Source organism: Stegodyphus dumicola, chromosome 8 (genome assembly GCF_044657685.1).
Source record: "Stegodyphus dumicola isolate Sdum_Otavi_A_Nest chromosome 8, ASM4465768v1".
Lineage (NCBI taxonomy): Eukaryota > Metazoa > Arthropoda > Arachnida > Araneae > Eresidae > Stegodyphus > Stegodyphus dumicola.
In genome coordinates this window covers 151,300,303-151,328,239 of record NC_140775.1, presented here as the reverse complement: position 1 = coordinate 151,328,239, position 27,937 = coordinate 151,300,303, and the positions used below count along the sequence as shown (strand labels likewise).

The 27,937-nt window shown below is 32.1% G+C and overlaps 1 protein-coding gene and 1 long non-coding RNA gene across 2 annotated transcripts in view; both read right to left on the bottom strand.

Moving 5' to 3' along the window:
* Positions 1 to 27,937, bottom strand: part of LOC118184652 (uncharacterized) — a 254,716-nt gene that overhangs the window by 205,419 nt on the left and 21,360 nt on the right. The gene's annotated exons all lie outside the window — the stretch shown is intronic.
* Positions 19,412 to 25,166, bottom strand: LOC146995999 (uncharacterized). The gene is made up of 2 exons (XR_015042899.1): positions 22,502 to 25,166; positions 19,412 to 19,553 (listed from the first exon to the last, which is right to left on the bottom strand). It is a non-coding gene; the product is annotated as an uncharacterized LOC146995999 (long non-coding RNA).

The following is a 27,937-nucleotide window of genomic DNA, read 5'->3' as shown; positions in this document are numbered from 1 at the left end:
TTTACCACTACATTTTTAATGACAATGTTTTTAAACTGCAAAAATTTGGAACCGCTAAATTTTCGACGACGATATTTTGTACCAATATGTTTTAGAACTGCGATGTTTTCTCTTTGCTTTCTTTTCTCCCACGATGCTTTGCACCACGACGTTTTCGCTTTGCGTTGTTTTCTCCGCGACCTTTCGCCCGCGATGTTTTCGGCGGACAACATTTGTTACACATGAAAAATTCTGAAAATTGTCGACGGATCCGATTTCGGCTTGGATGCATGCTGGAAGGAAAGGTACAAAAGAGGGAGACTCATTTTGAAATTATAGTAAAAGAAATTCCACTTACTCACGGCATTTTGGGGAATTTCAGAATTTTAGGGCAAAATCCTAAACACCAAATTGTTTTTAAATGGTATCAGCTTAGTGCACATCTTTATACGCCTGTTTGTTGACCATAAATTCTGTTCAACCTATAGGTAACTGGTGACCACCTACCTCCCTTGATAATCAGTTTTGTTTAATTTTATTTTAATAATCTATCTGAATAATATATTTTTAAAAATATGTTACATTCAACTTATAATCTTTATTAACATTTTCAGCATCATTTTAAAGTATAAAATGTTCCCAACACCAAATATTTTATACCTGCCGCGCAATCGTTTTTTGTATTTATTCTCTGAACTGTTATCAAATTTTTAAAAAGTTTACCTTCAGCGGGACAAAATCTTTATTATCCATTTTAGATATGAGTTTCAGAGAGATTTGCTTATTTCATGCAACAAATTCATCAAACATGAGTTTATGGAAAGAAGCATTTGCACAAAAGTCTTCAAATGCAATTTTATGCTTATTATATATATATATATATATATATATATATACAACAAATTATATCGCAGGCTTCCGTATATGCTCTTGTAGGTCTTCTAGGTTAATGTTTAGCTCGTTCAGCTAGCAACTCGGAAATCGATGATTCGAAGCTCTCGATTACCTAATCTACGCTACTAATACTCTTTACTGATTTATTTTATAATACAATTTACTGATATGAACATTTAGCCTTGCATTTTAACACGCTTCTTTTAAATATACCATAGTTATTATTTTACTAAAAATCAATCTCATTATTAGAAAATAACTCAAAATGATTCGGAAATCATTTCTTTATAAATTCTAGGACATATTTTCACTTCCTAAATCTCTAGTTCTTAGTTATTCAGTAATTTTCTATTTAGTAGAAAAGGCATATGAGAAAGAATATACATACTTCTGATATCAGCATGGCTTATAAATTTGCTGATATCATTCTTGATATTACAAGAATATTTTTATTTGCACTTTAAATCAAAATTGTAAGAATAAGTTCATTGAAGTCCTCAACATCACACCAGATCAGTTCATTGTAATTTGCATCAAGTCATTGAGAAACATACGGAAGCCAACTGTAATTGATTGATTAATGTGCCCAAGTGAGAGTAATCAATCAAGCAAAATTCTTTCTTCTGTATGCGTCAATCTTTGAACACTTCTGTGCCAGCGGCCTTCTCTTTCGTTCACTCTGAAGCTTTAGTGGTTAAATAGGAACCAAAGGCTATATAAATCAATAAAAAATAATCTAATTTTTTGTAATAATCTTTTAAGCCATTTCTTATTTCATTTAAGACAGAAACTGGTAGAAACTCACTAGTGATAGAATGGATAAAATCGATGAACTTTCGATCTTTTGAAGAAGAAAACCAACGCTGTTGTGAAATCGTTTGTAAAATGTCGCATTTTAATTCTTTGGATGGAGAGAGAGAAATGATTAATTTTGCTGGATAGTGAAAGTGGAGTTTGCGATAATTCAAATACAGCATTGGACCCACAGAACGATGCAAAAGCAGCTGCAGTCGATAAAAAGAAAGTTGATGGATATTCCATTTCAGGTGATGGTATTAATTAGATCTGTGTCACTGATTTTAAGATTTGAAGATCAACGGTTTTATCTGCAAAAAAAATATTTTTTTAACATGCAACATGTATTTATCAGTATTACTTTCTCCTTCATAAAATTTGCATGGAATAATACTTACTTTTCACATTTACGTGCAAAAAATATTTTTCTTTGACTTAATAAATCTTTTGATATGATAAATATAAATAATCACATGTATTAAACATAGTTATTATTAAACATAGTTATTAACTTCGTTAGCGAATGTAAACAGACGTCGTTATTAGCCCAAAGGGGCAACTTGCCCAGAAGGGCTATTAATTTCGTTTTGGCATTTTCCGTTGGTTCACTATAAACGGGGTTTTATTTTTCAAATTATTGCCACCAGATATTATCATCCCACGTTATATTTACAGAAACTAAATAATGAAGTATCTGCATGAATGTGTATATGTTTTTCGCACTGTAATAAAACAACGGTACCTAGAGCCATCCAGTATTGAATAGCCTAATTCTCCGCCGAATATGGGCATTTGGAAGCTTAATTTGGAATTTGTTTTATTATCGATTTCATATTTTGTAACACTTTAACTAATTTTTGATTAACAAACTCAACTATTTCAAAGCGAGCAATGACAACACTGTACGAAGGAAAAAAAATCTGAAAGTTTCAGACTTTAAATTACGTCTAAAGGCGCGTTTTTTTTTAACGTTTTGTGTGTTACCTTTATTTATTAAATATCATATTCTTCGCACTTAAATCATAAAATTCAGTTCAATAGCAATGTCGCAAAATAATTTTTAAATGAGCATATCTTTAGAATTTCCGATACACAGTTCCGCGCTCTGGAAAAAAAGGTTTTTCCCCCCTGTAAAATGTTGCCATTGCTCGCTTTGAAATCGTTGAGTATGTTATTCAAAAATTCGTTAAAGTTTTACAAAATATAAAATCGGTAATAAAACAAATTCCAAATTTCAAATTTGGTCTTCCATATGCCTATATTCGTAGGAGGATTGCCTTATTCAAAATTCGATGACTCTATGTACCGTTGTTTTACCACAATGCGAGAAATATATACATATATTTATGCAGATTTTTCATTATTTAATTTCTTCAAATATGCAAATGCAGGACTCTAACATTTGGTGGCAACAGTTTGAAAAGTGATTCGCCATTTATAGTGATTCAACGCAAAATCGAAAACGAAAACAATTGTCCTTCAGGAACAAAGCCCCTTTAGATTAAAACGAACATTTTTATCTCTAGCGCGCGAGATTGTGTACCGGAAATTCTTAACATATGCTCTTTTTAAATTATTTTGTGATAGTGTTGTTGAATTGAATTTCACGGTTTAACTGCGAATAACATGATATTTAATAAAAAAAAGGTAACGCATGAAACCTTAAAAGAAATATAAAATCTGAATCCCTTTGGGCGTAATATAAAATCTGAAAGCTTTCAGATTTTTACTTTTTTAATTTTTCTACGTTGCTACTCGAAGTATTCGATTAGATAGTTTGAGAAGTATTTTTCGGGGCGGGCTTACTAGAAAATATGGTAGAAAGGTACCGAATGCTGTTTTTATTTATTTCTATGTTTTCGAAAAAAATATCTAATTAAAAAAGACTGAATCAGAAGTTATATTTACTATAAGTGCATAAACTGTAGCGATGGGATGCATAATGTACACTGCCCTCCAAAAGTGAGGGAACAGCATAATTTTGAAGGCTCACCATGTCAGTAAAATTTAAATTCACAGTTTACTTCGTGACGCATGATAGTAACGAAGTTTAAAGAAAAATATGCAAAAACAATAGCTACCACTTTTACTTTGTAGAGACATTATGTTATTTAGAAGCAGGAGAAATGAAAAATGAGCAGTGCCCTCGCCGGGAATCAAACCACGGACCTCTCGAATACGCGCCAAATGTGCAGACCACTATACTATGAAGGCGGAAGAAATGCCCTATAACTTTATAGAAAGGAATACTTATATAGGACTTGGAGAAAAAAGTAAAAAATTGTAAGTTCTATTCACGAGTCATCTTCAGTTGTTATTAGCAGTTTCGTTGACAATATCAAGGAGAGTCTATCAATGTCCAGAAGAAGTCGTTTGCCCGATTCGTTGAAGTGGTAGGCGATCGGATGGATGAAAATGGGGATGCCACAAGCTAATGCTGCTAGACATCTCAATGTCTCTCCGTAGGGTGGTCCACCGACTATGGAATCAGTTTGAATCCGAGGATTCCGTGTCTAGAAGACATGTTCCCGGCAGACCTAGAGTCCCAACACCTGCGGGAGACCGTTATTTGGCTCTTTTGGCCCGAAGGAGGAGTAACATTATTCTGCCTCAGCTCATGACAGATCATTTAATGGCAACAGGATCAAGAATCTCAGCTACTACAGTTAGCAAACGCCTGCACAATACAGATCTATATGCAAGATGACCAGTTGTTTGTCTGCCCTTGATCTGAGGACACAGAGGCTCCCGTTTATGTTAGGCAAGAGAACAGGTCTCCTGGACCAATCACAAACGGGTGTCTGTTCTCTTCACAGACGAATTGAGTTTCACATTGGAGAGTGATTCAGCTCGTCAGCTGATCTGGAGGGAACAACGCATCAGTTACAACGAATCCCACATTGTGGAAAGATACAGTTACAGAGGTGATGGAATGATGGTTTGGGCTGGGATCTTTGGGCGGATGGAATGACCAGCTCAGTCCCCAGACCTGAATCCGAAAGAGCGTCTTTGGGACTACCTTAGGAGACAGGTTGCTTGTTTAAGTCCTCCTCCAAGGTCGTTAGATGAGCCTGAAGATGGATTACTCCGTGTCTATTCGTTGCTTCCCATTTTATTTCCCGACAACTTAATTAACAGCATGGAACGTCGCTGCCGCGAATGCATTACAGCTAGGAGTGAACACATTCCTTATTAAAACCCATTTTTGTAATGTTACCACCCCATTTTTCCTAAAAAATCTGTGGTTTATGTTTCTCGAAGGTTCGATTTCTCTGCCAAGAGTGCAATTTTTTGTTGTAATTCATGCTTGTGAACTTAAACATTCTATGTTGAATTCATTAAAGACCTGTTTAGTGAATATGTTCTCTCAATTTCTGGCTTCATTCTCAAATTGGACACAAAAACATGATGGTCCTTAACTTTTGGAGGGCAGTGCCTATGAAAATATTATGCATCAAGAAGCTTGATCAATAACTTGACATAACTGTACTTATAATCCGGCAATAATTCTCATCTTAGATATGAAAAAGCACAAAATTATCAAAACTGGGAAGTAAGCAATCACGCAGGTGGTATCGTATCAATATACATGCGAGGCATAAAAAATTACATTTCATTTTTAAGTTGTTTATGTTTATTTTTAATAACATTCCACTTTATAACTTGGAACTTACTTTGAATATTTTCATATAAAATTGTTCTAGTGTTAATGTATGAACTATACAAATAATTATGTAAATACGAATTACTAAAAACAAACAGTTTTGGTAAGTTGGATTCTGCCTTTGCAGTACTTTCATATTACAAATGAAAACAATACTTGACAAAAAAAAACTAAAAACTCACTTTTCTTTTAATGCATTTTTATAAAATTTTGCTTTACATAGTTATAATATAAATAGCCAAGCACTAAAAACTAACTTCTTTAAATTTATAGAAATACTTTAGTAATTTATGATAAACTTTGTAAAAGTAGTATTTAAAGATTTGTAGATAAATAAAATGAAAGGTCTATTATATTGCTTTAAACAATATATGTTGTCATTTAACTTTATAGTATAAAAATTCTTTTTTGTATCCTTGATGCTTTTTAACAAAAGCTACCCGCATTATTTTTTTAACCCTGTGAAATGTTCGCATGGGTCTGTATGCTGTAGCAGACTGAGAATGAAAACTGATTAACTGCTTGGCAGAGCAGAGTTTATTTTAAGCGCAGTCTCTCATAAAATGACCCATAACATTTTTGCCTTTATGAAGAGAGACCTTTATATAACACTCTCGAAATGCATAGTACTTTGTTGTAAAAATCGTGAAATTGGAATTAAATTTTGCCTAATATAGTAAGTAAAAAAGGAAGGTTTCGAATAAAGCAAAATTTTTATTTGTTCCAATAAAATTCATTTCAGTTAGGGATTTTAAAATCTTTACTAAGCTATAAAAGATTTCTACTTAAATACGAAATACATCAATTCAAAATTCAAAGCCAAACAGACAGTCATAATAAATACGAATTTAACGTTTCCCATCAGCTTAATCATATTTATTAACCAAATATTATTTTCTGAAAATGTAAAAAAAAAATTCAAAACATATATTAGCCTTCTAAAATAAAAAAAGTCTTTTATTCAGAAAAATCTTTCAACAATAATTAAGAGCCTTTAAATGATAAACATCAATTACTTAGATTATTTCATTGCATTGCACGCCATTTTTCAGCATTTATTATGATAGCTTTTATTGAATATATGTTTATATATCTAGAAAGTATATATATATACATATATATGTATATATAAAGTTCACTACTGTTTGCTTAAGAAAAATGTTAACTAGATTAGTTTGGTTTAATTGCTTGTTTCAGAATCGTTTAAATATTAATATTTCATTAATAAAACAAAAAAATTCGTTATTGGAATTTCAAATCCAAAATTATTCTTTATGTTTTATGAATTATAAATCATCAAATAGAAAAAAATCTTTCCTAGAACGTAACCGATATTTGCTTAAATCTGAATATCAATGTCGGCGATAAAATGTTGAAAAGATAATTTAAAATTCATTTCCGAATAAATAGTAAATCTGCATAAGAAATGTTGAAAAATATATTACGGATCGATAACTTCCGAGCTTCGTATGTTAGATTTCTAAGAATCTTTGTGTATCGTAAGATTTCAAATTAATATTACATAAGCAGAGAAGTTCTTTCAATAAGCTTTTAGAAGATTAAAAGATTTGTCTGTACGTCATATGAAGTCGATTTTAAAAGGGTATTAAATTTATAAGATTAAGGACATACAATAATGAAAAATTCTGATTCATTTACGAAAGGTGTTCTTAAAATCTTTCACTAATATTCATGATTCTAAGAATTTTTTATGAGCTGAAGACTGTTCCGGTGATGGGATTGTCGCTTGTGACATGAAGGTATTAAATAAATCTAAGAATGGAGATTACAGAATAATAGTAATCTTCGTTTAATTTTAGCTACGAGTTCCAAAAGGGTGAAAATCTGCTTTATCAATTTGGGTTCAATTTATTTAACACAACGAGTGCTACGAAATATAATAGATAGAACTAAATATCACATGGTACTGCAAAAATTAAAAATAAATTAAGAGTATATTAAGGCCTGAAATGTTTCTGGGTTGTTTCCAAAGTTTTGAGAATGGTTCTCACAATCAGAATCAGACAACTTTACAACCCCTGCGTTATTTTTCAAATTAGAGACCGTCATACTTTTGTGTGCGTTCGTAATAGATTGAATGAACAAGTATGATAATAGGTTAATGAAATTTATTCGTATCAAAAGAAATACATCATAACTCTGGAATTTTCCTCGGAGATATTCGTACAAGTGTTCACAATATCACGGCGTATAATCAGTAGTTATACTTCAAAACTACTAAAAAAATTAAAATACAACGAAGCGCATCTAAAGAGAAAGCTAACTCTGAATATCTCAATTCACGCGAAACTAAACAACTCGTAAAAACAGTAACTAAGCAACTGAACTCAGACGCTCTCTCTCCGGCATTTTATAGCTTTCAAGCGATCGCGAGACATTTCTAGTACTTTCCGTTTCTCTAAATTCCTGGAAAGCAATAGAAGGATGGAATTGCGGTTACTGCTAACATAGGGGTCAATTACATTTATACAGTTTCAATACAAATTACCGAGATATCCATTTACTCAATGCTAAATGCACGTGCCCCTGTATTCTTACTTTTTTGGTATAGCTTTCTCTTAAAATTTGTCTCGCGCTGCATTGCAAGGAGAAATATAAAAATTTTAATTCGAGTTCTACTAAAATTATCTGTTCAAATACAAAATTCGTAACAATATTGAATGATACTTAACAGCGTTTTCTAAATGATTCATAAACCGACAGTAAGCTATTTTATGATATCCTTTGTAATAAATACTCCGGGCTTGGTTTTTTTTTTCACTTTGTCAAACTAAGAAAACCTCTTCTCGAGTAATTACGTTTTTAATGTTGAAAACGCCCAAACATCGCATGTCGTTCAGTCCAAGGTTAGTATACTACGATGTTTGCTCTCCTTCACCAGAAATCTTTGAAAGTATGACGTCACTGACTCGTAATTTGCTCCAAAAAGAAAAGATCAGAACTAAAATTTGGAAGGTGAACTATAAAAGGCGCAACATTTTGGAAGGAAAATGGGAGCACGGGGGAATGGGAAATGGGAGCACTGGGGAATGGGAAATGGGAGCTTCAGATATTATAAATAATTACATACATATATATGTACAATCACTATTAAAATGCATTAACTAGTTCAAATAAATATGGTTATGCAGGCACTCCTAATACAAATACGAAAGTACTCCGCTTATGTTACAGGCACGATAAATTTGTAGATAAATACATGTATTTACGTAAGAATCACTAAAAAAATAAACTAGTCAGGCTATTCTGTTGAGGGAAAAACCCCTTGTCTAGTTATTGTTGTTGTGACTAATCTTGCTTGTCTGATATCTGAACAAGTCCACGAAACTCATCGTGGCAAGAAGGCGAGACTGGGCTTGTCGTTAGCAAGAGCCTTGAGCATCATACAGGTGACAATACGACTTGATTCAGTTCCGCCCCCCCCCTCAATTTTGAAGGACAGCACCCGGGATGACGGGTCCGAGTGTCTCCCACTCCCCTTCCTCTATCACCAACAACTTGAGAGACGTTTCGGTTAGCCGCATATTTAGAATACAACCATGCCACACAGACACTATACATTAACAAACATCCATACCTTCTCCTGTATTTGAAGCGCTGCTCTTCGGAATGACAGTCAGAGTTGCTAACCTCTTTACCGATTGTGCGTCCTAGTACAGTTATACAGATATTGCTTGCACTATAGTCATATAGCATATGAATATAGATATGAATTCAATAAGTGTGTACAAGTTGGGTAAATGTGTACTGATAATAACACTGTAAGTATAATGACACTGATATAATATGGACATATGTAATATCAACATGTATACATTTGTGTACACGTATATGTGGACATATGTATACATGTGTTCCAGTGTGGGAATAATAAGATATAAATTCCTATTACAAATAAGCAAATAAGTAAGTACCGCCATACTAATATAGTTCTATATAAATACCGGAAATTCAGAAAACAGCATGACATACATCTATGACACTACAGTGGGTATTGTATTATGGTTTTCTAAATTGTTGGAAATCAAGCGTGAAATATTGGCGCATTTCGTAATACGCTTAATAATATGTGGAATATTAAAACTGCTTTTAGCCCAAACGTATTCATTATCTCATATCCCAAGGTGAAATCTAGCTGTTTACAGGGAATCGAAGACATAGTGATCTGCGTCCGCAGCGGTTTCGCGTATACATTGATTACTCTCACGAAGCAGTTCAAGTAACTCATGTAAGGGCTTGTGAGAAACTGAGTTAACTCCGATGCTCCGCTTTTGAGCTTCATGCTGACTCTAGGTATATATTTTAACACACTTCTCAGTGTTAAGTTCTCATTCCAGCAATTCTGCTACTGTTCCATCAGCTGAAAGTTTGCTGCGGTCATCATATGCGAGCTCCGAGCTTGCATGAAGAGAGCTCTAGTTTTTGAGTCTGTAGTTGTTTGTTTTGCTATTTCATCAACTCTTTCATTACTGAAAACTCCAGTATGTGCAAAATATAACTGTTCACTCTCTTCCTATAACGTGAAATTTTGACATTCGTAACCACAGTGGATGGCATACACGATAGCATGTTATTGCTTTGGAACGCCTTTGGCACTGAAACACTAAATCGTGGCTATATGTTTTATCATCATATGCATTATAACATTCCAGTGATTTATTGCCACTTTTCTCAAGTTTAACATAAATTCAAATTCATCACTGGCCTCTAGTTATAAAAACGTTTTCTTCGCCAGCACCACAAAACATACTAGGTATTTCCACTCGTTGTGATTAAATACTGAAGGCCATGACTATCCAACTACAATTTTAAACACACCAATATTAACAAACTCCATCACAGGACTGCGACGTTTAACATCGAGAAAAAGAAAGAGAAATAGTCTCGAAATTTTCCAATCAATTCTGTGAAGTACTATGTGGTTTTATAACCTCTGGAGATGAGAAGAGTTTTGATGCGAGGGATCGTAGGAAACGAACCTTACCCTTCTCTCAATATAACTCGTAATTAACAGATTATCTTATCGAGGTACACTGTTGGCCATTAAAAGTGTTACATCAGCGAGGAAAGCAAATAGCAGAATCTTACTTATTGTGCATATATAGTATAATGGGAGAAAGGCCCGATTCAATTTGCAGATAGTTTGACAAACACAACATGCAGAATTCAGTGTACAAAGCTGCCATCTCTGACATCAGCAATGACTGTATTCCAGTTGAGCATCGAGTCAAACTGAGCTTGGATAAGAGATGGCTTGGATAACAGATGGTACTTCATTCTCTGCAGCTTCAACTCTGTGCTATAGCTCAAAAGTTTAAAACATGGTGACTAGAAAGTGGTGACGTATCTATCTCTCAGCAACTCATGATCAGGTATTATCAAGGGTGAGATATCTTGAGAATGTGCTGACCAGGCCAAAAGTAGAATACACTGAGTACCGAAGAAAATCAGGTCAACACGGGCAACAAGATGTGACCGGAATATGTATGCAATGGCAACTATACCAGCATGCTAAGTGCTGGCTCCATATGGCGATGACGAATGTAAGCTGTCAGCATTCATTCCCCTCGGTACCTTCGCAAAAGGATACGTCCATCATGATGTTATATGCAGAATAGGAATTCGTTTTAAAAGCAGGCGTGCTGCCGCTTCTGTACCCAGTATTGTCTTTCGCGTCCAGTTTTGTCTTCTGTGTCCAACATTGTTTTCTGAGACCACTGCAGGCGCGCCTGTCTCTGCTGCAGTGTCAAGGGAACCCGCCATAATGGTAGCAGTGCTGACAGTCCGTAGTGATTTAAACGTCACTACACTGTCAGCGAGGATACTTATCGTTCTGGTTCAGGATGCGAAGTGACAAGGTTGAGAGAACAATATGTCTGTCCTTTCGGGCACTAGGGCTGCGGGGCAGCTGAGATCTTGCATCGTGTTCAATATGGTCATTCTGGACACATAAATTCCATATTCGTCTGACAGTTCAGGGATTCCGACCAAAACAGATACCAATGTAACGAAATTATGAACCGCAGTTGCAACAGGCCCCGATCCTGCGTCAGTCGAATTCCGAACCATGATAGCAGTTTTTTTTCTTCTTACATTAGACGTAGCACTACCGTTACACAAACAACCAACGTTCAAATGCGATTTCTAAATAGAAATCCCGTTTAACACAATACAGCAGATAGCGTTATTCATACCTGCTTTGTGCCCATGCACTGGAATGCCAGTCATTTTCATATCCCAGCACACAGTACCTTTTATGCAAATTTGATGTTTTTTTGCAAGTTGTAGCATTTTAATGGCCAATGCATTTACTCAAGAATACAAGGCGAAATGCTTCTAAATGGTTATATTTAAGAGTATCTTGATATCCCAAATGGATCTTTTCATTTGAATGATCATTATGTTTTTCATATTCAAGTATAGAAATGTTTATTAAAAATATCAAAGCTTGATTTTCTAAAACCAAATTCCTTTGCAAAAAAGGTATATGCTGTATCAAATGCAGAATTAGACAAAAATCAATAATGAATTTGCGTAGGTTTCATAGAAAACGTTAATGATTTCGAAGGTAACAGGTACGTAGTTCCTTATTTTCAAGGATTAAAAATATTCTTTGCGAGGCTTAAATTAATTGTTCTTTAAATAAGCGAAAGGAAGCTAAAAGTACGTTTTATGAACTATTTGGTAACACAGAGATCAAAAGAAATGTATTGAATTTTAAAAGTTTTTCGAAACATTAGATTAGAATGTATATTAATACCCGAAGTTGTAGGTTGTTATAAATATGTAAGGATTCCGGTTAATATTATTCCCCAACTGAAGACTTAAATAACGAGAAAAATTTGACGGCACTATAATCAAAAGTAATTTAAAGTCCTCCATGGAGGATATCTTTTAAACTGACATAGGATTTGTGCCTCTCAATGCAGAAATTTTAATTGTCCAATAAAGGCTGACAACAAATGTTATAAATTTTCGAAGACTTAAATTCATGAATTAAACTCACAAACAAAATATTTAGAGACCAAAAAAAGCTTTATTAACTAAAAAGAAAATGATTTAAAAATTGTGTTTGTAAAGAGAAGTAAATATTCTTTAATAATTACAGAAACCAGTCGACATTCAGACATGGAAACCTCGTCAGGATTAAAACTACGAATCTTTTCCTCACTAGCTGGTTGTTTTCATCACATACACCGTAAGAACATGGACGGGAAAATGCGATAATTCCTTTAAAAATAAACAGAAAGTAAAAGAGGTTATAATAAATTATGGTAGTTGAATTTAATGAAACAATGTCTTTTACTATGGTAAGAAAAAAATATTTTGAAAATTTAGTCGACTAGCAGCTTGCGGGGTCAGCCATCTGAAATAATAGTTATTAAAATATATATAGAGAGAGAAAGATAGAAAGAATGATTGTAAAGAGTCCAGCTAATATCACTTCAAAAGATATTTCATATTTCTAATCAGATATACTACTAATTCAATGAATTTTTATTTGAAAAATCGATCAAATTAAAAATTTAAAAAATATTCTTAAAAATTGGTTTTATTGCTTTATATTTACTGCCTTTGTTGCTGTGTTTATCTCTTGGATTTTTAATCAATAACAAATAGATTAAATTTTTAAATTAAATATCTTATGGTTCGTCGAATGGCAAAACGCTAGCGCATGGAAAGTAAAAGCATTTTATTTTAGGCTGTGACTTAGTTTATTTAATTATGGCGAAACACTTCGAGGGCTATCTTCCTAACAGAAGGGATGTCTTATTGGAGGACTTTCTAAGCGAAACTGAGTCATATACGCATTACACAGACGGAAAGCACGAAAATACAGATACAGTCAATCCGTTTGCCAGGATTTGAAACACGAGATCGAACTACCAACATTCGGTGAATTTACTGCTCGGCCGCTCTTCAGGCAGTGGCAACGCATTGCTCAGCTTCTAAACACCCGATTAAATTTGAAAGCTAAATATCTTATGTTTTGCAGAATGGAAACTTAACTGCGTTCAAAAGATAAAAATGTTTTAGTTTGAGCAGTGTTGATATTTCTCGCCTTTAAATCGCTGAGCTAGTTAATTAAATATTCATTAAATTCGTAAAACATTAAAAAAAATTAATCCGAAATTCAATTTTCGGGCTTCGAGTGTAGAGCTACGCATGTTTAAAATTTGGTGGCTGTAGATTCCCTCCATTTTTCCACAATGTGAAATAACCTGCATGTTCTTCCTTATTTAATAATAGAGATAACAATGATATAAAAATCTGTAAAAACGTATTGCAAATATACGAGTTCCTAAGTAAGAAAAGAAAGATAATGAAGAATAAACTTGAAAATTACAATAAACATAAGAATTAAAAGATATCTTTATCTGTGAATGATAAGATTTCCTGTGGAAGTAAACAGAAAAACATTTACAACAAACTGTAACATTTGAAATCAAAGTTATTTTGTGCATATCAATGAAAGGAAGGGAGTTGAGAGATTCAGTTTCAAGTGCAAATTGAATGGCCGGATCAATAGAATTCGAAATATGTAACGCAGATATTAAATACTCTTTAATCTGTATACGAAGAGTGCCAGTGTTTTTTTTTTTTTTTTTTTTTTTTTTTTTTTTTTTTCATACAAATAAATCTACATCTTTCTACCTTTCTTGTTGAAACTTGACACAACCTACAAAATAAGAGAATGACCTTTGTCTACACATTTCTCAAAAACCGCCCTATGGGATCCGCATATTTCATATAGTACATATACTTTACGTTAATTTAACAAACTTTGGATTAAAACCATATTTAAAAGCTTGTAGAGTTCCTCACTTTGTAAATCTAAGTTAATGTTGGAAGTGAAGAATCTTAAGAAATGATAAGCGAATAATCGCTTAAGTTTGGGCGACAAGAAACAACAAGATAGAAGTGTAACTAACCCTTTATTATTCCAATAAGATTTAACAAAACTCCGCCTGGGAGTGTACAAACAAAGCCTTCACTCGGGCTTGAACTTAAGAGACTAAGAATTAAACTAAAACTAAGATTAACTAAAGAAATATAGCCGAAGCTATCAAGATTCAAATCGAGTTGGCCCCTTAACTTATTTGACTACGAAGCTTAGCAAGGGCCTGAGTACGGCCGAGCGTAATAACAGCTTTGAGAGAGAGAGTGGCCAAAAAGGCAGACGCGCGTAAATCAGAAACTCTGATTCTCTCTGACTCAGTAAGTAACTTCGTGGTTTAAATACCGCTCCTCGTCATTAAATATTCATCAAGATTCCAAAACTACGTTCTGGCCGGAAGTAGTAAGTTGAAGTTAAGAATTTGACAGGAAAGGAACTTAAAATTTAACTGTTAATAATATTAACATAATCCTTACAAGCTTTGTGTTGCCACTTTGCAAAGCTGAGACAGTTATAAATATATTATTATAGACAGTTATAATATATTATAAATAGACAGTTATAATATATTATAAATATATTAAATAACTGAGACAGTTATTTAATCGAAAAACTCAACTGTATGAAAGAAGTGTGTTGCCGTTCAGAAAAACGCAATAAGTTTATTTGTCTTAAGAATTTAATAAACGAACTCGGGGATTTAAGAGAAATAGGTTGTCATTTCCCGAATTAAAACGTTTTTATATTCAATACAAAAGTGCTTTGTCGTTCACCAAAGTGAAAAGTACTTAACTTTTCTTTCAAAACTTTTCTGTTATTAATTAACAAAGTTAGCGATTTTAAAACAGTAAATGCAGATTCCTTTTCAATTATTATAAATTACTAGCTGTATACAGCTAGTAATTTATATTAGTAATATATTAGTAATTTCAGTGTAATTTCACGAGTATACTCGTATACCCGCACGAGTATACTCGTGAAATTACACTGGCTGAATTCATTAAAATCATATATATCTATATATGCAAATAAAAGTGCATATTTGTCTGTGTGTGTGTAATTTATGCAAATCTACAGTTTTATTCCAAGCTTTATGAAATTTCGTACATTTGACCTTCAAAACAAGAGGAATATCACTGTTTATATAAGATTTCGAAAACTCACGCCATGGGGTCCCCACTGAGGTCATTTATACTAGAACACTGCGCTCACTACACCTATCTTAGAGTCACGTCGCCATAGTTGCTTTCCCGCTATCTGTGGTAGTCATACATACTTAACAAGGACTTTGTTATTATTTTAATGAAGGTTAATATGTCTGCAGAGTTTCATTTCTGTAATCACGTTCACCTATTTTAGTTTCATGTCACCGTTGTTGGGCTCCCTCTAGCAGTTCTTACTAAAACCGTTAGACGGCGCCATGTTTGTTTACTCTTTAGAATAGTATATAACCTTCAAAGAGGAATTTAAATGCCCTCTTTATCAATTTTCCTCGAATATTTCGAAATCGGTAAAGAGATGGATGAAGCTGGACGATGAATTTCGAAAAGCTCATTTCCGAGAAAAGATATAATTAGTCTATGTATTATATTCAATAAGATATAACCAATTACAAATAAAGTATCAGCTCTTACTAAAACTGTTACAAGGCTCAAGGTCAGTAATTAGTTTTACAGTCTTCTGCAGTCTTATTCGAGCTTGGTAAAATTTTGCACATATCTGTCTAAATCAAAATGGATGAAAATCACTGCCTGAGGTTTCATAAAAGTACCTCTCTCCGCTTAAATAAAGCCTCTTCAATCTGCGTAAATCCCAGCCAGCGTCATGTACTTCAGTTAACACTAATAATAAAATTAAGTTAATCACTTTTATAGCGTTATTTTATTTACTTTAGTTTCTCTATTTCATTGAGTCAAATTTTGAAATTAATTTTAACTCCTTTTTAACGCTTCGATTTTCTTGAAAATTTTCCGCATATCTAATTGCGAAGAACAATAACATATTCGGCAGAAACCTTTTTCAAAATTCGGTATAGATATTTTTTATTCAAGGTTGAATGTTTTTCAGAATATCTTCTTTATCGGTAAACTTAACTGTTACAGAATTTTGATCTTTACATATTCGGGTATAAACAAATATGGTCTTGCAAATGAAAGATTTCTTCAAAACGGTTCAGTGTAATTTGCTGAGTTTTGGTGGTTTTTCAAAGACTACTCGAATTTTGTAGCTATTATGCTGTTGTCAAAAATGATCCCACATAGCACAAAAACATCCTTGGGATATCCCAAGGATGTTGCTCGCGGGATATGCGCACATCCTCAGGACATCCCGAAATATCCCGCGAACCTCCTAAACACCTCCTCCCGAGTGCTTAATGTCACATCCCGGGATATCCTCAGGACATCCTAACCAAGTCCCATCGACAGCGTGCGGGATGTTATTAGGATATGAACTCCTACTTACTACATCCTCAGGACATCCCACAAACCTCCTAAGCACATCCCATTATATCCTAAAAACATCCTATCTATGTCCCGTCGACAGCATATGGGATGTTATTAGGATTTAAAGTCATACTTACTACATCCTCAGGACATCCCGTAATAGCCCAATTTCCTCCTAAACTCATCCTCCTGAGCGCTTAATGTCACATCCCAGTACATCCTATCTACGTCCCACCGACAGCGTATGGGATGTTATCAGGATTTGAAACACTAGTTACAATATCCCTTTAACCTCTTAAATACATACTCTCAACTGCTTAGTGTCACATCCCAATATATATACAGAGGAAAATTCCAGTGAAAGTATGTGAAGGTGTGATGATCTAAAACCTACTTTTCTTTACACAGATAGTCTCAAATTGTTCTCCTATGGTTACTATGGAAAAATCAGAAATGTTGAAAATATTTATACAACTTTATTTTGTTTTTAAATCTGAATTTGTGAATATATTGAAACTGAGCAAGGAAATTAAAATGAATTATTAATACAAAATATTAAAACTGAAAATTTTGCTTTTATTTTTAAGATATTAAAAATCTTTTGATCATTTTTAAACATCCAATAGCCCCCAAATTGAATTATTCATAATTAAATTATTTTACAAAATCAGTTTCTAATTTCAGTTAATTTGTATTAAAATTGAATAATAAAATTACCCATTTAATAATCTTTACATAAATGAATCATCTTTCTTTAAAACATGTAAGGAATTTATAGTGTTTTGATGACACTGTTGGGAATTGTTAAAAGGAATAAATTGTATTTTTAAAACTAAATCAATTCCTAGCCTCAGAATAAATAAATATGTTTTCATAACATATTTATTTATTATATGTTTATTATATATTATATGTTTTCATAAAATCAGTTTCTAATTTCAGTTAATTTGTATTAAAATTGAATAATAAAATTACCCATTTAATAATCTTTACATAAATGAATCATCTTTCTTTAAAACATGTAAGGAATTTATAGTGTTTTGATGACACTGTTGGGAATTGTTAAAAGGAATAAATTGTATTTTTAAAACTAAATCAATTCCTAGCCTCAGAATAAATAAATATGTTTTCATAACATGAGAATGCTGCAGGCTTTTTTATATATTTAATATTTAGTTGTAAAAATTTGACATTATGTTAACAATTCTTTATATCATTCAAAAGGTAACTCAAGAAGCTCTTCTAAAATTCTATCTTTCTGCTCACACAATTAAAAAAAATCTGAAAGGCCTCAGATTTTAGCAGTCACTCAAAGAGGCTAAAAGTTTATGAATGCATAGATTATCAATACAGATGGGGCAGTGGAAATAGCAAAACATTTTATAAGATACTGACACCAGAAAGTTATATTTGAAAAATGAAGAAATATATCATGTAATTATGTAGAAATATTAAAATGTTTTCAATTAGATATATCAAGAATTAAATGCATTTTAAATCAATCAGATTAAAAATTAAAAAAAAAAAGCATTGTTAAGAACTGTGTGTAATGCTTTTAAATAGCTTGGCTTGTTAGTCAATAATATATTAGATTTTAAAGGTAAATATGTTAAATTTTGCCAAACGGCAAGACTTGAATGAAAAGCGAAACAAGTTTACGACTGACGATATGAAGTCACATTTCAAAACTAATAGCCTTTTTAGATTAAAAAAAAAGTTCTGAAAATAATTTGCAATGGTTCACTGGTATTATTTTACGCAAAATTCAGTAAAATGAAATTTACCCGTTGAAATCAGCACCAAATTAAACTTTGTAAATTCTAGCGCATGTTAAAGGTTGTTTCATCCAGAATTTTATTACTAACCATTCATTTCAGAGCAAAATAAAACAGTAATTGCCATTTATATGACAATCAATATCAAAAATTTAAATCTGCATTTTACGCAACATAGAAAAACTTCAAAAGATCTACTGTTTACCATGCAATTAAGACATTTTATTCTGCTATCAACTCTACCAATTATTAATTCCATTAAGTATATTCAGTTTACTCTTTCTGCTCAATATATGCAATGTAAAATTTTCCATAAACTTATTAATTCATTTTATTTTGAGGTGAGCTTTTATTCAACTCTCAATGTCAAGGAGAATGTTTAGTTCATTTTTTATTCGGTCTCAAAAGAGAAAACAAAATACGTGGATTTATGAATCAAAATACATGAGAAATCACAGTGAGAAAAGCACTGCTACCTTAAACTGTGATTATATATAACAAATGCAGTGAATTATAGTTAAAAAATAGTGAAAATATTTATATTTCTGAACTATTTCATATATAACATTTTCAGTTTTGCATATGTGGCAATTTAAGAACTTTTTTACGTATACCAATTTTTTGAAATATCTGCAAATTTTTGTATCTTCAAGGAAAGCTTATTCTTTCACCTTTAGTATATAAATAATGGTAATTTACCAGATAAAATTACTTAATGGGGAATACAGAAAAATATCTAACCACTTACCTTTGTGACTTCATCTGCAAAGATACTAAAAAAGTAGTTCAGCTAAATCTGCTATAATAAATATTTATAATAATGCTAAATTATGCAATATCTATTAATATGACAAATTTTTGTAAAGCTATTTATTTGGATAAAAAATAAACACATTCAGAAATTTATGGCACTATATTATGATTAACAGAGGAAAAACACTTTTCAAAATTCAAAATAGTTTTTATTAATCCAATTTATCACATTTTATTTGAATTCATGAAAAACAATCTTATATCCATGTATTCGTATGTATATAAGAACTCTTGATAAATTGGATCTCTGTCATTGCCTTTCACAGCACCTAAAATAAAAAAAAACACTCACAATTACTATATGTGAATATAATTCATAATTAAATTTAAACATATGACTATTAGAATGCAAATTAAAGGAAGCATTTAAAACAGAGTAGCAATTATTTGATTTTTCGATTATAGTAAAATAAACATGGGGGATGCCTTTTAAAATTTTTTATGTCAGAAAATAAACTCAAACCACCAGCTGAACATATGAGTAGTTTTATCAATCAGCCACTGGTAGGTAACTTGGATACTGAATCAACATATAAAGTTGCCAAGATAAAGAGAGAAACAAAATTATGATAATCACATCTTACCTATTCATAAAACTATTTTAAATTTAATGTGTAGGCAAGTCCAAAAAGAGTGAGAATATTTTGCAACACAAAGTAAAGTCTTGCAGGAGCAAAAAAAACCTGTCTCATGAGATTGGCAAGTAAAAATAATTAACTGCATCTGGTAACATTTATCTGACAACACATAAGTAATTGTTAGCTACGTGCAGAAAATAAAATCTGATCAGGGGCGTAGCTAGAGGGGGGCATCTGTCCCCGGGTGCAGAATCCAAGGGGCGCCAAACTGATGTTAGAACATTTTAGAATTAAATGTTTTCCATCCTTGGCAAGCAGTAGGAGGCACGAAATCTTCAGTTGTCCCTGAGTGCTGAAAACCGTAGCTATGACTCTGAATCTGATCATGTTAATGCAATTTTAAACTTTTGAATTTAACCGCAGAAATTTACCAAAGAAGTACTTGTAACAGTAGTAAATGAAGATGTGGCTAATCTTTACTGTATGGTACACCTTGGTTTCTGTCTGAAAAAAAATCGCAAAGTGGTATTGGTTGTTTGTGAAATGTGGAAGCCCATTGCGTCAAATAAGTTTTCGGTAACCCTAATGTTGATAATGTTGGCGAAAGTAGCCTTTGGGAAAAAAAAAAAACTTTTTTTTGTCAATAAAAAGGAATTATTTTTGCAAATATTGCCAACGTGCTGTGATAAATTTAGTTTTGGGCTACTTTTTTTAATAGTAAACCTTTTGTACGGTCCCAGGTTTTTGGTTCTTACCATTCTTTTCAATTGCTGTGTTTGGTTGCACGGAAGTGGTATGGTCTTGTATTTTGAACATGCTATTTATTATTTTGGTGTGGGTACCATCGTTTGAGTATGTCTGAGGTGACTAAGAGACGAAAAATTTAATTGAATTGCTTACCTGGAGGATGGTGGTGGGAAGCCTAAACATATGCATGTGAAAAAAAAGGTATGTTAATAAAATGACGTTTCATTTATTTTTTTGTCTCTGTGTGTTAATTTTTGTTAGAAGATTTGTTGTTTAATGTTTTTATGTTAGGAAATATGTATTTTTGGTAACTTATTCCTCTCTGTTTGTGTATTTTTGGTTGTCTGTGTGTTAAGACAGTGGCGAATTTTTTCTGGTAACTATGATATTTTTAACTTTCTGATTTTCTTAAAGTGAAAATAGATCAACGTGTACATGGACAAAGTTAAGGCAGTGCACAATTCCCAGTTTGTGCAGTTCTCTGTTTTAATAGGTCAATGTGTACATGGACACAGAGTTTGTGTATGTCTTTGACTTCTTATTTTGGTTTTGTGTAGTGGCCACCTTGAAATTGGTGCCGATCATCTTAGGTGACGATCTTGATATAAAAAAAAGAAACTAGTTACAGTAGAGTAAATTTTTACCAAAGATGTTCTACCATAATCACCATTTCAGTGGTTTAAACACTAGTGGAGCAGTATGCAGAGATGAAGATTTGAGTACACAGCATGATGGTTTAGGCACTCCAGCCATTACAGTGAACAAAATTATAATAAACATAGCCACAATAATTGTCTATAAATATTGATGTATAACACTGCATTAACTAATATATTTCTTATGCTAGTATATACAGAATCCTTAATCGAAGGGAAAATCAGAAGACTGTGCATGCATTTTCCTTTAACTGAAACATGGATTTGACCATACAAATCTCAGTCTTACGGGACATGCCACACTATGCAGATAGACAGTAAAAAGAGCTTGTGTTGTTTTTATTTGTTAGAGGTATGAAATAAATATACTTCTAGATTTTAATTTTTTCTTTTCTTGTTTTACATTTGGATTACCTATCAAAAAGTAAGGAATTTTGATATTATTACAATATCGGAGTTAAAATAACAATTATTGGACATGTTAAAGTAATGAAAATTTTAAATTAGGTTAAAAAGTAACCCTTAATGTGGCATATTTTTGAATTAAACTCTATCGACATTAAAAACAACAAAATGTCCCTCTTTATTAAGGACTTTAATTAACTAATTTTAAATACGGAGCTATGAATGAATTTTTTCCCTTGCATGTTATAATAACTGAAACAAAATTACTCTGATACAGTCAAAATTCCTAAATGCAAGTACATAAAATTTACTTTAGCAATTTAAAGAGATGAGACACACTGAACACATGAATAAATTTCTATCAAAGAATAATTTATTAAATTTGGCCCGTTCCATAGTAAACTTTAACCATTAGATTACATTATTACACCATGTTATCAGTTTGAAAAGCAAGTCATATGCCAGATCTTGGATGTAAAAGAAATGCACAAAATAATATACAGATTATTGAAAAATGATGTATACCAATGTTTATAGATATGATTAAATGTAACAGAAAATTTACTGTCACAACCACATTTTTAAGTGAAATGTATTATTTTAACATTTTACAATATTTAAGGTATGGCATTAAATGCAACATTATGTGCCTGGATATAAGTTAGTAAATTAAAAAAAAAATAATAATAATAATCAAAGAATGAATGTCATGAAAAATTTCAGAAACAAGCAGAATTTAATTTAGAAGACCTTTAGACACTTATGATAAATAAATTTGAGAATTCTTCACCCAAAATTAAATTATAATTAACTAAAACCAGTTTGACTGACCTTCTACAAAATCCTTCAGCTGCAATTTTTTCTAGCTTGAAAACCAAATTCTTCTCCACATGGTAATAACATCTTAACCAGTTGAAATTCCTGCAGAAAGTTTGATAACACAGTAATAGAATTAACAGAATAGAAAAATTAACACAAAAGTATAGAACATCATTTAAACTTAACATTATTACAAATTTTGATGCTTTCTGACTATCTGCAAAGCTGCGAAAATTGGCAAAATGGTTAGTTTATGGTTCATATCTACTGCTCTGTTCACAAGTAGTAATTCAAATAAGCACTTTATAAGAAACAAGAAATTTTAGGATGCACACACACAAAAATATATACATTGGGTCAATATTCACATATTTTTCATCCAATGGAATATTATTCAGAAATAAAGATTAAATATAAAGCATGTAAATACATGTGTGTGGTATGCATATTCATAGTTTGCTATTATCGTGTGCATACTCTTGCTGTTTTAGCATAAGTTGAAGCTGTGAGGGCAGATGAAAATATAAAGTATCAGAATTTTTCATGTATAAGAAAAGATTGCCCTGACAATAGTATCTCAATTGTTTAGCACTGACATTTACATAGTGCATTAGAAATATATAGTAATATATGTATAATAAAAAGATAATTGCATATTATTAATTCATTTTTTTAAATGCCAAACTTTAACAATTCTTTCACATGAACATCTAAAATCCATTCTTAACTAAAGATAATAAAACCATGTAAATTTTATCAAGCCCATCATTTCCGAAATGTCTACTTCTGAAAGTTCCCAGCATTTCTCAATATATTATTAAATTACTAAACTAAGCATCAATGATCGTCATGTTCGCTAATGTGGCAATATCTTTCACACTTCTTTGTTACCACAAGTAACAAGTAGGCTTCAATAAATCTTTAACTGTTACATGCTACTTTTGAATCTAAAATTTATACAAATAATAAAATTAAATGAGCTCTTTATAATATGCTCAAAGAAATAATTTTGTATGAAAATTTGTATGTTATATATTGGCCTGATTAACGATTCAGGAAATAATTCGGGTTTTCAAAGTGCTTCCAATAATTCAAATTTCAGCTTGTGTCAAAATAAAATCTATAACACAAAGATAGGCAAATTTCCTTATGAACAATGCATTTTAACATTATTCAATCACTGGCAATCACACAGTACTGATTGCTTCAATAAACATTACTGCAACTGTGTTATTTAAAAGACTGTAATGTTGTAATTATTTCCTTAATTAAAACATTACAGTCTTTCCCTCCTTCTAACACCAAAAGAAAACCCAGATAAGAAATATAAAAATATCAGTAAAAATAAATTATATTATTGAATGACACTTTACATTAATTACACTTATGCATATATTATTTTATTATAAATTATTTCAAAATCAAAGAAGAGAAGGGGGAGGGAGAAACTTTAATATTGACATTTCTAAAATGATATAAACATTAATCATTTAGTACAGTTTGTTATTTCAGGCAAAAAGAATTCACTTTTCTGGATAGCATTTATATTTCCATCTCACTTTCAATGAAACATTAAGAGAAATGCATATCATTTAAACACCAGTTTATTTTATTTATCAGACAGATTATGTCAACTTGAAAAAACCTATCAGTAAAATTCGGTAGTAATAATTCTGAATGTTAGGCAACTTGCAAGATTCAACAAAAATTATCAATACTTTTATTATAATGACAATACTACAGTAACATGAACATAAAATTAAACTGCATATAACTATAAAATAAGCCAGCATATAATAATGGTGCATTGGTTTCTAAAACAATGGGCTCGATGAAAAAATACATGTATTATGGTAGCTATTCATATTCTTCGGCTTTCCTAATATTCTCATGTTCACTTTACATAACTAAAGTATCTAAAATACAATAAAAATGCAAACAATATTTATGAGAAAATGTTAAAAGCAATCATAAGCATTTGATTGAATGACCATATTTTGTCTTCTTGCAAGTCGAATCTTAAAATGATATGCAGTTTGAAAAATGCTTAATCCTTTTATAAAATATTCAAAAAGATTAAAAAAAGGTACTGTTCTGTTATCAGGACCGGGTTCAGAATTGTATTTATGTATGCTTGTATATTTGTGTGTCTACATATACACATCTATGCACATACTTACGAACACAGGTTCATACATTTCGATTCTAGTCCCAATAACAGAACAGTACCCCCAAAAAAACTTGAATTACAAACTAGATTAAGATAATGTTTCAACCATACATATTTTGGACAAAACAATGCAAACTCTTATTTTTATACAATTGTTCAAACTATTTAACATAATTTTATTGCTGCAATAAAATAATAAGCAATCTGATCACACATATTATTTTGAAACTGAATGCATAAACTAGACTAAAAAAAATTCAGTCATAAGCATTTGGATAGCAGGGCAAATTAGATATTTGAAAAGACAGCCAGCCATTGAGATACACGTAATTCACGACAGAATGGTAACAATTCATAAAGCTGTGAAACATTTAACTGTCAAAATGACATAAATAACATAAATTCGAAAAGCAAAAAAAGTAAACATACAAGTATTGCAACTGAACTTACCTTTCATGCAACAAAAAATATCCATACAAGTTAACCTCATGGCGCAGCCATTTTGGATTTCGTTTCAAATCAGACAGATGTTTAGGATTTGCGGAAGAATACGAGGAACTAGTAGTTTGCCGGATACAATGTGCAATGACGCGAAAGAATATAGTTCTGTAGAACTTCCTACATTATTCCGTAGTAAACAGTACTATTTCCTAATTTTTTCTTTATCTAATTAATTAATTAATAGGAAAATAGTTAAATAATGCCGAATTCATTTTTAATGAAATGTAAAATTTTGCATGTATGGGACGACCACCTTCCATCCAATATTTCTGAGAATATAAACAAATTTTGGAATCTGAGAGTATCGGTAAATAAATATATAGAATATCGCCTCTCAAACGACAACTTCTGAAAGTGACCAATAGTTCTGAGATTATAAATAAATATTGATATTAAGCATTATTTCTATAAGACGACCATCTCTATATAAGACCAAAGTTTCTAGAATCTTGGATAGTCATCAGAGATGTATCTTTACTGCGAAATTATCGCACGACTGTAATTCAATATCAATAACAGATCGCGCGATTGAAAAACATTTTCTGTCCTGTAATTAGAGGAAAAAAATTTTCCTTGTGAGGTATTTCTCCCGCTTTCCTAGCGTGCCTTCGTGGTGTAATAGTTCTGCACGCTGGGCCGGTATTTCAGAGGTCCGTGGTTCGATACACGGCGAAGGCGGTTTCTAATTTTTCATCTCTACGGCTTCCCAAAAAAATCCTAATGTCTCTACAGTGGCGCCCGAACTAAAAAGGTGTTGGATGAGGTATATCCACACCCAGGATTTAGTGATTGGATCCCCTTAAAAAAAAGTCGCCCTTTAAAAAGGGAAGTAATATAAGGTATTTCTCCCGCTTTCCTAGCGTGTCTTCGGCCCACCAGCTGCCGAGCGGTAAAGACGCTGAGCACTGGTAGTTCGGTCTGAAGTTCGAATCCCGCGAACGGGCTGGCTGCATGGGTGTTTTCGTGGTTTTCCCCACGTGTAACGTGTATACGAGCCAGTTTCCCTTAGAAAGTCCTCCACGAAGACATCCTCCCCTTAGGCAGATAGCCCTAGTGTGCTTTGCCATAATTAAATACACCACCACCACACCTAACGTGTCTTCGTGGTGTAGTGGTTCTGCACACTGGGCCGGTATTCCAGAGGTCCGTCCTTCGATTCCCGGCGAAGGCAGTTGCTAATTTTTCATATTTCCTGCTTCCAAAAAAATACCTAATGTCTCTATACCCAAATTTAAAAAAAAAAATTCGTTTCCGTAATTAAATATATCTATATCTAATTTTACCTGTATTTGTAGTAGGGTTTGTAATCTGTAAGTAATTATACATGTAATTTATACATTTTTTATAAAAAAAATATGTGTTATTTAGAATTTTGCAAATATTCTAGAAAATGCTAATCCATTGAAAAAAATCTTTTCCATGACTAAATAAATTTTTAAAAACGTCAGAAAAAATAGCAGTTAAAATTAATAACAAAATAACAAGAATAAATCATCAATCATATCAATATTTTTAATGTACAGCATTTAGAAACAACTTAGTAAAATACATATGAAAAATAAAATAATGTGCAAGTTTCAGATGTGCACTGTCAAAAAATTAAAACTGGTAAATTTGAGAACAAATATCCTCAAAATGTTTGACAACGAAAGTCCTCCGGACAATGCAGAATGAATGTCCTCAGGATGTGAAATTGGTGAACTCCTCAGGACATATGAGAATCAACATCTTCAGGACATCCTGTCATATCCCGGGACATAGCGACTTAAATAAGACATCCTCAGGATGTTAAATTACGATCTCCTCAGGACATCTGAGAATCAACATCCTTAGGACATCCTAAGTATGTCCCGGGATATTGCGACTTAAATAGGACATCCTGAGGATGTTTTGTGCTATGGGGGATAGGTTTTTATAAGAAAAGATTTAACCTTTCATTATTAGCAGATTTATTTTAAGGGTTGATGATATTCGATTGTTTAGTAAAATAAAAATTTGAATGAATTAGATGTAATCATACACCAGATTAGAACGAATGATTTCCCCTTTTAAAGGCAGTGATTTTCTTACAATTCTTCTCTCTATAGAACAAAAAATAAAAAACGCATCTGTAAAAAGCATTTGTAGACTGACTACACGGTATTAATTAAATACACTAAAATGTAAAAAATAGTTTTTTTTAGTATCAAAATGTCTTTAGTCATATGTGATTGAAAGTAAAATCGTAGTACTCCTAAATATAAATTGTATACGGATATAAACAGAATATTTGAGAAACCATAGAAGCGAACATTCCTATATATTATAGGAATGATATATGTAAAAAGTAATGCCGTTACGTAATGCCTCTTACGTTTTTTTGACATTTTAATTTGACTAGCCTTTTACACGGTCAGCCACCTTAAACTGTTATTATAAGAAAAGGAAAACATGAAATATAAAGGGGTGCAACTAGTGTAATTTCAACTGGCAATTATTAATTGGATGGAAGTAAAAAACTTTGAAACTCACTCACATTATTTATCGATATTAGACAGATTATGAAATTTTAAAGAAAGATGAAATATCTTACGCTTTTCTGAACGGCAACACGCTGGAGTTTCTAGCTAGCACTAACAAATATTTTATCAAAAAAAGAATACAATACAAATATTTTAACACATTTCTTTTAAATCGCAGAGTTTGTGTTTAAATTTGAAAAGCCGACAAATACTCTGCGCTTTGTCGACTGGCAACACATTTCTTCTGAGTTTTCTGATTAAATTTGAAACATGTAT